At 41.4% G+C, this 12,142-nt stretch overlaps 3 long non-coding RNA genes across 3 annotated transcripts; 1 reads left to right on the top strand and 2 right to left on the bottom strand.

Annotated features, from left to right (window-relative positions):
* Nucleotides 1–626: 626 nt before the first annotated feature.
* On the bottom strand, nucleotides 627–2,742 carry LOC147755492 (uncharacterized). Its single transcript, XR_015327743.1, has 3 exons — nucleotides 2,601–2,742; nucleotides 1,618–2,468; nucleotides 627–1,380 (listed from the first exon to the last, which is right to left on the bottom strand). It is a non-coding gene; the product is annotated as an uncharacterized LOC147755492 (long non-coding RNA).
* A 229-nt stretch (nucleotides 2,743–2,971) lies between these two features.
* Nucleotides 2,972–4,758, top strand: LOC147755491 (uncharacterized). Its single transcript, XR_015327744.1, has 2 exons — nucleotides 2,972–3,110; nucleotides 3,840–4,758. It is a non-coding gene; the product is annotated as an uncharacterized LOC147755491 (long non-coding RNA).
* A 4,725-nt stretch (nucleotides 4,759–9,483) lies between these two features.
* On the bottom strand, nucleotides 9,484–12,132 carry LOC111251382 (uncharacterized). Its single transcript, XR_002673734.2, has 3 exons — nucleotides 10,815–12,132; nucleotides 10,516–10,593; nucleotides 9,484–10,026 (listed from the first exon to the last, which is right to left on the bottom strand). It is a non-coding gene; the product is annotated as an uncharacterized LOC111251382 (long non-coding RNA).
* Between the last annotated feature and the right edge of the window lie 10 nt (nucleotides 12,133–12,142).

Below are 12,142 nucleotides of genomic sequence, written 5' to 3'. Positions count from 1 at the left end.
CCAAATCGACCTCCGAAGGCGAAGACTTCCGCGTTTGACTTAGATTCCTCACTGAAGTTGGCCGAAGTCATCACCCTTGATCAATCAAGAAGGCAGTCCCGAAGAATATCGGTGAGTCCTATAACGCACCGAGCGAGCTTCGATCATCTAGACAGGGCGGACAGTTCCTATTAATGTGTTCTGAGAACCCAAAACGTTGACGCTACCGCGCCTAGCATGCCCATAAGATCTAGTCCTTTGACTATGGAAAAGGTTGGGCTTGAACCCGATCTGCATCAGCCGATGAAAGCGCGGACGAATCGACCGATCGGACCAGCTAGGCTAGAAGACGCCTTTCGCACGACAGGTGATCTAGCGAATCGACGGTTTAACGCGCATCTGATGTCCAGTTAGAATTTTCGTCGCCATATATTGTATTGGCTATATATTGTACGGGCATTTGTTTGTCCCATAGAATAGTGCCTTGGATTTGCTTCTGGTACATCGTTCTTCTGTTAGAGAAACGAGTGCGGTCGTTACAGGCAATGGCGCCCTCGCCTACGTGATCGCATTTGAAGACAAAAAAAAAAGTCATTTTACCTATGTTAAATGTAGGTAGAACCATTCACTGGTCTAAATGAAAACACTTTGTCCGCTATTTTGATTTAATATAAAATTTATTAGCTGTTTAAGTTAGCATGTATACAAGTGTAACTGTTATAAAATACACGGATGTCTGCTTCTTGCCGTTGATCGTCTCATTTATACACTTCATTTGTCAACCAGCTAACTATATAGGTTGATCTGATAGCGGCAACGATGGTAACGTTTTTGATCGCGTCGAACGCAAGCACCAGGTCGCAAAACATACGGCTCTTCAATTCGTACTATATCATCATAACTATAATTTATGAATGTTTAAAAGAGGTCTGTTTAAAAGAGTTACTATTCGAGATAGAATGCTGCTTCGGCTGCATTATGCCTATCTGGGTCTTTCCTTTATTGATTGTCGCTGCTATACTTATCTTCGGATATTCATAGTATCTCACTCAACTCATCGACAATACAGTTTATAGTAAAGGAGGAAATAATATTTACATCCACCACACACTGTGTCAGTGGAACATCCTACATAACAAAGATATACTTCGCCAGATACTCACAGCTGCGGCTCCAATCAGCAACTCGAGCGGGTCCGCGTTCTAGTAGAACCTTCAGGCTTCCTATAGAGCATATTCGATCCTGTTCAATTATCGAGAAGAATTGCCCCTTGGCCATTGTAACCTCTCCTATATTACGCCGCCGATCGCTTCATTGTACTTAAGCTTATATAGCTCGCAAAGCGGATTTCTCTTCAACAAGTAGTTTCCGCAGGCTAAAACGCGGGTCGTTTCTCCCGTTCTGTGAATGAAACAACCTGTAAGTTTGCTGTTTAACTGTATGAGCATCGCAAAATTTTAGTTTGTTTTTTTCCAGATAGGGGAAGAACCCCCCTAAAAGAGCAAACGGGCCCGATGTTTCTTGAAACTGAAATGCTTCGGAAAGATCGACATATGCCTGCTTTTAAGGTAGACTGTAATTTATTATTGCCCATTAGTATTTCTACGGATAACGAGTAGATATATTAACTAGTCTTACTTTGCTCTGGCAAGCAGTACGTAGACATTTGTCTTGAACTGACGTTATCCGACTGGATGGTGGCGTTGTTTGGGATCTCCTTTACGTGGTATGGCCTGATCTAACGCTTTTTGGAGCGTTATCAGAAAGATGCAACGCTTGCGTAGTTACTGGGGCTGATATTTTTTGGCGCTCTACAAACGACGTTTGCCAGAATCTCATGCCGTGACGGATGAGGGAAGAATGTCACTGCATACATGCTGTTCAGGGACGAGAGCATACGACTGTCTTGGTGCGAGAAGTGGCGGACTTCTAATCTCATCCTCCCGACCAAACATATCCTTAGAACATTCTAATATCTTATGAGCGTTGGTTGGATTTCATGGCATCCTCGACTGGAAGTAGGGCAGGCCATGCTTCAGAAGTAGATATGGAACTGCACTGCCTTCTTTGTAGCTCTTTGCATTAGCTATATTGGGCTCTTTAATGATGATACGCTGTTTCATTCCTCCTGGATCGGTTGCATCTGAAATTCTGCCGGCGACTGCTGCCGGAAAGAGGAACGTGCTACTTTTGCAAGGCGACTATCTGGCTTGCATTCTGCTTTTTGCTGATAGTTAACAAGCTTGATACCTGTTGATCGGGCAACAAGTACTTCTATCCGAGCGACTTTCGCTGTTGATGACCTACGAATTAGCTTGACAAATGATACCTCGCCCATGGTGAATCGAAGGTCGGCATATAAGTGATGACCCGAGGTAATATAAGATTCATTGGTGGCTGTTACAAGCAAATGTAAACGTTCGCAGTCGCAGCTGGGGGCTTTTGTTCATGTGTCGTTTTAGAAAAGTCCAAGCCGTCACAGTCCCGTGCTAAAATACAATAACGTGCTGTCGTTAACGTTACCGATAAAGCTGACCACAGATCTCAATATGAAATATTCTCGATATGAATAGAATATATATCAAAGCCATATAAAATTAACGGTGCTGCCTAACGCTTACTATATGGTTAGAAATCCGCCTAGGAACTTTGTCAATAGAGTTGCTCGCTTGCTCGACGGACGTTCCGCGCAAGCGCATGGGAAATGTCTTACTATTGCGGACTGGGTTTTTATACGGTTCCAGTAATGAATGTGCTATCTCGCGGTAGTTATTGTAAGAGCTTTCATTACAAGCGAGCAGGGTAAAGGCAGATAGTTTCACAAGCGCAGCTCATAGATAAAATCCGAACCCTATCAGAGTGAGCGGTTCCTCAAAACCTACTGTTACCCCCACATCAGCCGACGGGTCGTCGAGTAACTGACGTTCGACGTCGCTGCGATATGTGGTGCCAGCCAAACAATCCGTATGTAAAGGCACACGCTCGTTACTTCGAGGTACCAACAGCTTTGCACGTGCAACAATGAATTGTTCCCTTTTGCGCATCATATCGTACGTCTTCTGTACGTGCAATTGAGTTATGGCTAGAAAACGCTGGACTGCTATTCGATTCGAGTTAGCGGATCCGCTTACGTACGTAAAACAGAAAACACAATACCGTTAATGTTTGTTTAATCAAATAATGACAGTATTTCGCATCGTAACAAATCAAGCGACGCAAAAATACGGTAGTTAAAAAATACAGTCGCTACATTGAACATCAGCTCAGTTGGTCTATTACATCAGCTTTGTTTGTATTGATCAAGACTGCTATTGAGCTATGTGTGAGATATTTTCACGCTATCAGAAGTATTGCAAAACAAGAATGGTTAGATATAAGAATAACTAAGCTCTATTAAGAAGATTTATTTGCAAATTTAGATTTACACAGTGTCTATTGAGTCATTTTAAGTATTTTGAAGCACTACATAATAAAACAATATTTAGAGATGAGTCTGGACTTTTCGTGCTACGATCCCGTTATAACGGCGTATTAGTGTATTTCCATCTACCTAGCTGTCTCCCGTTGACACTGCCTCTAATTACCCCCCAAAGCCAACTGAATCGTCTAGGCCAACGACCGTAGCGCGATCAAATTATGCTCACTTATGTGCTCTGTTCTCAACAGCTGCACGACTCAGCATTCATTGAAGGAGCGATAAGTTGTCGTCCATTGTATTTACATAGACTTCTCATTTTCTACTCTATTCATGTATATATATATATATATATATATATATATATATATATATATACATGCGTCGTTGGTGTTAAAAAGTACTTATTGTCCTGAGATTGCGATTTCTCTGTCACTGACGAAAGTTTCTCTGGAGCAGCCAACTGGTCCCGCTTCGAAGCAGGAACCTATCCCGTTACTGTTTCTAGAGTCTACCCTGACTGAGCAAAGAACCCGCACACATAAAGGCGGCAAGTGCTCGCGCAGGCTCGCCAAACTCTGCGACCTTCACGACCATCGAAAGCAATCGCCGAAAGCGGACGAAAAAACCCGGAGAAGTGGGCAGACTTCGCTGACTAGACGCGGCTCAAACCAAACCATCAACGCGGTGGGCCGCCATATGCCACACGTCTGTTCTATCGGCACTACTCGCTCGTATATGGAGTAGTGGCCTCTACACTCTGCGCCTTACACTCAGCACACGCTCGGTACTAAGCCACGCATCCTATGCCGTTCTTAATTCTTGGCCTACTCGCGTGTGAGGAAGGTTAACTCATCGACCTAAATCCTCTTCATTCCATTGCCGCTGTTAAGACCATCAACTAGCAGCGAAGAAGGAAGATTTCGAGCGCCACGCGCCGACGGAGGCCCTTGGACGTCCTGGAGCACGAGCCATCACCGACACCAGCCATTGCAAGATTATTCGCAACTCTCAATTGAACATCTCAGCCCGTACTTCAAAGGCTCTATGCAGCGTCAATGAGATGTATGTAGATGTTTCAGAGGTACAGAAGCTAGACGTCCTGCTAGTTCATGACAAAGTTCATGGTATTGGTAGGATGAGCGAATTTGATTGAGGTAGTTGATTTCGGCTCATATATTTTCAGTGAAAATTTCAGACATACATTTCATATAAAGTAAGCTGAATGCACACCAACTAGTATATTATGACTATGTTGTTAACGATTATACTGGAACATTGTCTGGAATAAAGCTCGTAGCTACGCTGTTGTAGAACTGTGACTGTAAATATTATTAATAAAATCATATACTCGCCGCACAGAACTCCACGAGCACTACTCGATTATACTTGAAGCGTCAAGAAATACGAACTTCGTGGCAGGGGGTTCTCTCTCCTGTCCGTGAGTGTGCCGGGTGCCCCTTTCCGATAGGCGAACAAACTTAGCGCCCCATAAGCAGCTAGATGGATGGATTCCAACACTGCCTCGGTTACGTCGGATTGCACTGGCACGCTTAGCAGTATCTGTCTTCTTCGCAGTGAAGTCTAGATACTAAATATAGGCGATTCGCTCGTTGTCGAGAGTAGCAAAAGCGAACGGAACTAGCTCTGGGCCTTGCATAACTTGAGATATGTCCGTGATGCCCTGCACTGGGCTTGATGACTTTCGTCGCTTTCGTAATATACATTCTTTGCAATTAACGTGGCTGGAACTTCGCCTCCAAACGGACTGAATTGTATTTGCGAAGGTAAAAGTTAACCCTGTATTAGAGGAATATTACAATGTTTTCGACTTGAGGGAAGGTCATCATAATTGAGCGAATAATGAAATCGACCGAAGCTGTTACGCTAAAGCAATTTATAGAGACTAACGGTTTACTGCATTGTAACATTATTCTTAAAACATTGTTATCTTGCCAGATGTTCACTTTAGGCATTCCCTCAGGTTTTTAGCTAAATATATCGTGCGTCAGACTAATTGCTTAGTTTACAATGTTTCGATTGTTAGTGTCTCTAATACTGGAAACGTTAAAGGCAGAGTTAAAAAGTAATCTGAAAACCTTTTACGCCTCGGTACCTTTAAAAGAAATGTAAAGGCTCTTTCTGTATTTTCGCTAGTTTTCTTGTCGGGTAATAATGACACTTTTGCAACGAAAGAACGCAACAGAATCTAGTTTTTTGCAATACGTTTCACGAGACGCCAACATTTTATGGAGGTCGTTAAACTTCAATCGACTGTAGAAATGGGCAAGCGAAGTATGTAACGGACCTGCGTCCCAGGTCTGCAGACTATCCTGCAACACGTTCGACAGTAGCCCAACTAGCACGAAAGCAGGACGCAATGGTGAGGATGCCAGACGTTCTTTGGCGTCATTACACAAAGCCGCAAAGAACTTCTTCGAAGGCGAACCCTAGAACACTGGGAATGCATAACATACCCAGTTGCTGCTCTTAAGTCCGCTGGCACATTATTCAGTATTCCGAGACAATCCTTCTCAAAATTCGTCGCGTGGTTCTACCGTTGCTGACGAATGCTGCCAACCTGAAGCTGAAAAAAGTACAGCTTTTCTTATCCGCTCAGCTGATGAACTACCCTGCCCAGTAAATTGGCCGGTGACCATTTTCTATTGGGAGTAGCTGCTTGTATGATTATGAAGATGATGCTCCATTTAGAAACGGGTTTTGATATTTGTGAGGGAAACCTTCGTCGGTGGTCTTGTCACGATTGAAAATTGCTTAACAACCATCATATTCAACCGGCCATCTTTTCATCCGCCGTGTACATTAGAATCGCAATAATTGAGCGCAATATGTATACCGGTGCTTGCGTTCCGGTTGTCTGTTCTAGATGTTCTGTCATTTCGGTATATGCCATTAAACCTAGTTGCTCCCTAAGTGAGTTCCACTGTATTAGAAATTGTTTTGATATTGCCTATAGCATTATTATATTAGACTGAAATTTCCCCTTTCTTCTCTCTTGGAAACTGAATTTAGGCAAACAAAAACAAATTTCTCTATATCGAAGGATAACTTTGATCCTATAGTTCTTTTCACAACATTGAAATTAGGTCATCGACTGCAGTCTCTCTTACCTAAGATGGTTTCGCTTTTGGTGGACCTCAAATTGCTTACCTACAGTTCGTTTCGACTATTAAAAAGGTCTGTAGTAATGAGTTCATTTTACGACAAGGCTTAACTTTCATCATTAATGTCGAAACTCATCACGACTTTTCATGAACTGTATCATATTTCCCGTTAGCAGTGAAAGTAACTTACTCCCACTCCGATTTTGTACTACTCCATGTGGTGCAAAAACACTCTGTTGTAGGACACAAAACCAAATCTGTTAGAAATTTACCTTTCTCGGATCTTGTTTATTTATTACATTCTAATGTTCAGCCCATCAGTGTCCTCTAATCAGTATTGTACCTTTTCAAAATCTACTTCTCCTTGATCTCTGACCAAGCGATTATCTATCTGCTCGTGACTTCCTGACACGACTAGCCTGATTGGTCCCCCTCTGAAACCCGAGCGCATGAAATCCTATTTTACTCTCAAATTGTTTTTTCCCCTAACTATTAGCTAGCTAGTTGTGAAGCCGGGTTAATTCACGACTGTAGACCTGATACAAGGATTTTGTGCAGTTAATTCTTAAGACAAGTCCCGTCCCTTTATCTCTGCCTGAATCCATCTCATTCCTTGAGAGACCTCATTTCTGTGAACGCCTTCGCATCGTCGACAAGCGAATGGGTCAGAAACGTTAAGGGGCCGACCGGAGGTAGGTGAAGGTGATCTTTCGTCCTTGGACTCAAAGGCGGATCTCCTTAAACTCGACACGAACCAGCTCGCCGTGAATTTGGTATAAACGACCCCGTTAAATGCAGCGGGGTACTCGCATAACCACACGCTTATTTCAGCCGTGAAGGGAACCGGGCCGGCGGAACGAGCGGCCCAGTGAAAGCTCGCAAGGCTCTCGATACGTCCTTGTAGCTTTCCTATTTAGTATTCTAACGGTGCCCGTGCCTACCTTGCGCTTTCTGAATCCGCTGTCAACCTTCGACGTTCGTGTCGCGCTTTATAATGGCCCATATGCCACATGCATAAAAGTGATTAGAGGAGACTAAAGCAGGGATCGCACGCGGCATATGCCAGCATACATATACCATTGTACGACTACCAGACACGGATAGCGGGTTTTGTGCGCATACACAGGTTGTACCCTCTGAAGTGTCTACAAGAGCATTACAACGAGCGGCAAGGATGGGCGGAGAACGTGGGCCTCGGTCTAGCTAGACAAAAAAAAAATCGCCGCGATGGTCCGGTTGAAAACGATGACTCTCTACTTTTACTTTTGCTGGAAAATAAACCTCTTTTATTTTGGGGAAAAAATACATAACAATAGTTGTAATGCTTTGGATGAGGCATGGGTCAAGGACGGAATGCACTCAGAACAGAAAAAAAAAACGGTAAACGGGTGAGCTTTTCTATTTGAAAACTAGATTTGAGCTACTTTAACGTTTGTCTAATGATAAACTTAAGTCTAGCTATCTCTATAACGAAATGAATGTCGTCTCTGAAGTTATTATTTTACTTTTCTTAACTTATATTGTACAATCGAGCTTCTTGATACGCGTCCACATTACTTCAATTCTGCTCGAAACAGAGATAGCGAAGTTGAGCGAAGCAATATTCAGTTCTTATTGAAGATGCCTTAATGACGATGTTCGGCGGTTTACCAGCTCATAAAGTTGTTATATAGCTAAATAATGTTGTACGTATTTTTTTTAAGCGGTCTGTTATAAGAATTGGTAAAATGACATTGACACAAAACAGAATAAGTATTTAATCCATTTGCCCTTATTTATTGATTGAGAATAAACACTCGCTTTTTCCAGATTTCATATTTACGTACAAATATATAACAACCACAATTCGTGTCTGCCAGAGGGAACGTCAGCGTTTTCCTAAAACACTGACGTGAGCAGAACTCAATCGTATGTCGATACGAAACAAAACTCCTGATAAAAAACATATGAAGGAAGATTCCTTGACAAGCTGGAAAATCAGCTTACAATTTTTGAGATGTTGACAGATCTTAGAAATGAGAAATTATTTGTTGTAGGGAAAAAATAAGCAGCCGTAAGCCATCTAATGTCTTATCCTCCTTCGGTATAGGACACGTCTATATCCTTTTTGGCAAAGATTCGAATACTCCTCAGGTGCGCACAGTGACCCTTATTCGGCCTATTCGCTAAACAGTTTCCGATAATCGCCACCCTTTACAGGTAACAGATTGCAATAGACGTTAGCGTTTATCACTAGGCATCGCTCCTAGTTTAACTACGAAAATGTAGTCATATTGGGGGTATCAGGTGTTTGTCTGAGTTCGCTATTGGAAGACAATCAACTATGCACTTGAACTAACGTTGTTTTCAACAGATAAAAAATTTGATTGGTAAGTTTTGCACATTTCCATCGAATTAGGTAACTTGTAATTTCTGCAAAGGACGGGACGGACAATGACACTGACCTATCGCTTGACCCCAGTGCAATATGAACCTTACGTAAGAGACCTAAGACAAAACGACCTTTGCGTTGAAAGCTCATTTTTGTAGTCAGATATTTTACATAGATCAGAAAAACAGAACGTGATCAGGCTTCTTTCATTATATAATTGAACGGTCCGTATGGTAGCTCTGTTTCACACAACTGGCTTGGAACTCTAAGTATATTTCTCGTCACCATATCCGATTTTGGGGTGTCAAATCTGATTTTGAATACTTTGCGGGTGTCAAGCAAGAATATCATGACTGCTCTTCTATAAAACGAAATTTAATAACAAAGGAAGCCACATTTTCTGTTTTGGTATAAAATAACTCATTTATCGACACTACTGCAACAACGATGTGCAGTGGTCGTACACACGCTTAACGTTTTCAATTTTTTTCTGAAAACTAATAATCATAACTTAGCTATTTATACTAATTACATAGTACACTGTGGTGACTTCAGGTTTTTTTGCAGCTTGGGCCATCAAAACATAATAGATATACGACCGAACAAAAAGGATCTTTATTCAACTGACGTGTACATTTCACGAACTTTTTTTTACACCTCTGTCAGAAATACACCAATTTTTTGGCTCCTGTCTGCGAATCTGAAGGTTTTTGGCCCAAAACCAACGGTAGAACATGTGCCCTCATCGTCCTTGAAGCTTATGGGTTTGATGAATGCGCAAAGCAAGTTTGCTGACTCAAAGGCCGATCTGCTCAGCCCTTTAGCGGTGAGCAATATAACGCAGTACTTTCAAGTTAAGCTCGACCTTTGCTCAGATTCTAATTGTATATTAAATTAAAACTTATATTCTGGTCGATTGAAATTAGGAAACGCGTGACAAACATATGCTTCGAGCTTGATAGATGCTCCGTAGCGATCTGTCAGTAGCAGCAAGCACGTTTTGATGCCCTGCAGGACAGGTGCCATGGTTTTGAAGATGCGACACCTAACCTACCTCATCGTTCTTCAGTCGCAACTTCTAATTGGTCAGGAACGATTTTTATACGAGTGGCCACGAAATATGCATTTAGTGCAATCTGAAACAGCACAAAACAGAAGCTAAACTTGTACTAATTAGATCATAAATTACAAAATTATTATTACGAAATAATAAAGCACTAAGGAATTACATAGAGTTCCGCTGTGACCATGTCGAACAATTCAATTGTAGTCCGTTTCTATAGGGCTAAGAGCCACTTCGTCGAGCGTAATAATGTACAGATTCGATAAAATTGGAAGCAAAGATAGATCACGAATCATAAACTTTACGGCCTTCTAAAAGTTAACAAAATGCAAATCTTAAAGTATAGCTCAGTATAATGCCATACTGGCCTTTGGTTGTCGGCGAGGTTATAATTGGCTTTATGAAATATCGTATTCATCAGTAAAAACGAGATTTTATCTGCAGTAATGGAAATATTTGCCCTCTACAAAGACTACTGTTTTTTTTTCTCATTTGCTACAAGCTAAAATAAAAATAAGAAAATATTTCAATAGACATAGCTGTCTTTTAAAAGAGTACGAACTTCGAACGAAACGAAACGAAACTCGAAGAAATATCGCACTTGCTCCGATCGATGTTGAATACCGTTTCCTTATAGACCCTGCTTGGGGAAAAAGAAAATTGTATGTTATTTTTGTATTGAAGTTCTAAGATGAAGTCTAAATAATGTACTACTTTACTAATAAAATTTAAGTGACAACAAAATAATAACGATACAGAGTAACCGAGCTGACGAAACAAGATATTAGTAGACACAAATCAATCGAACTTAACCCCGACGGTATATAACCCACTGTGGTTTTCATATATCAAATCACCAACCTCATTTAGCGTAGCTGTAGTTTCGGGATCGTTCTCATATGCTACGTGCTGAAATATTGAGTAGGTGGATTAGTGCACGGAAGACAAAAAAGCATTTGTGAACGTCTATGGACATTTCTGTCGTTCTGATACATTGAAGCGAACATTATAATTTTAATTATTTTGCATTTACCTTAACTTTACCATCTATAGTTTTACTTCTTGTTGACCCTCAGTCTACACACCGCTCAAGTGTTTCTATATTTTCCCTGATACCAGCTTAGCGGTGTAACCATTGAATAGGGTCGTGTTACCATTAGGCTGGCTGACTCTCATGCGACTTTCTTCGTCAAGATCGACCGTAGTTGTACGGGACACGTACCGCCTACCTGGTACCTGCAGCATACATAAACTGAGAGCTCTCTCTCATAATTACTAGATCCAAATTGATTAATATAGTCATCAGCAGTTTGATCTGTAGTAGAAATTATAGTACGTACATGCTTAGATATTATAAGATCCAGTAAAGAATTTTAGAGTAGCTTAGTTAGTCAACTGGCCTCACCGTAATGTCGCTGGTATCTTTTGGACGGTGTATCCTTAAAAAAGGCGGCAGCCGACCCAAAGCGACACATCAGGCCTTACGATCTGCTAAAGTTCTACCTCAATAGTTTCAATCAATTGGAGCTAATGTTAAAAGAGATAAGTGACCAAGTTTACTTGCCCGTTCAGGTAAGCTAAGCGGGTTGAGGCCATTCACGTCCATAGTCGTCTTTATATAGTCTGGCCTACATTTAGAAAATCAATCAACATATCCTGGCGGTGTTTACTTGTACAAGCATCACTTTTCCTCGCTTTTAAAAAAAGGCCTCACGATCTGACGCAGTTTTACAATGCGCTACTTCTACTATTTTTATTTCTATGTACCGATACGGTAGTTTCACCTATATACCCGTACCTATCGATATAATGAGTTTACATAGTATATTTTCTACATAAAAATCGCTGTACGATAGTAATAGTCACTGATGTGATATTTGAGTATGTGTTCAAAATCGGAATTTTATAAGCCCGCTTCAATCACGCCTTAGTATATAGCAGCAGTGACGAGAGAACGCCTTAGAGGAAGCACAATAAATGCCCCTTTAAAACAAGCTGAGGTAGTTGTACATGATATAGTATTCCAAAGAAGCAGTAATATAGGAATTATTTCACAAATCCATGAACGGCTACATCTTCAGGATTGTCGTCAAAATTATGTATGCCAGTCTGCCGAAGATGGCCATTTCAATGAAACAGCGCAGCGTATGTGGATAACGAATCCTCACCCCAAACTAGGTACTGTAATT

This window comes from Varroa destructor, unplaced genomic scaffold (genome assembly GCF_002443255.2).
Source record: "Varroa destructor unplaced genomic scaffold, Vdes_3.0 BEIS01000005.1, whole genome shotgun sequence".
NCBI lineage: Eukaryota > Metazoa > Arthropoda > Arachnida > Mesostigmata > Varroidae > Varroa > Varroa destructor.
Note: the sequence above shows the minus strand (reverse complement) of the source record. Positions and strands in the feature narration are given on the sequence as shown.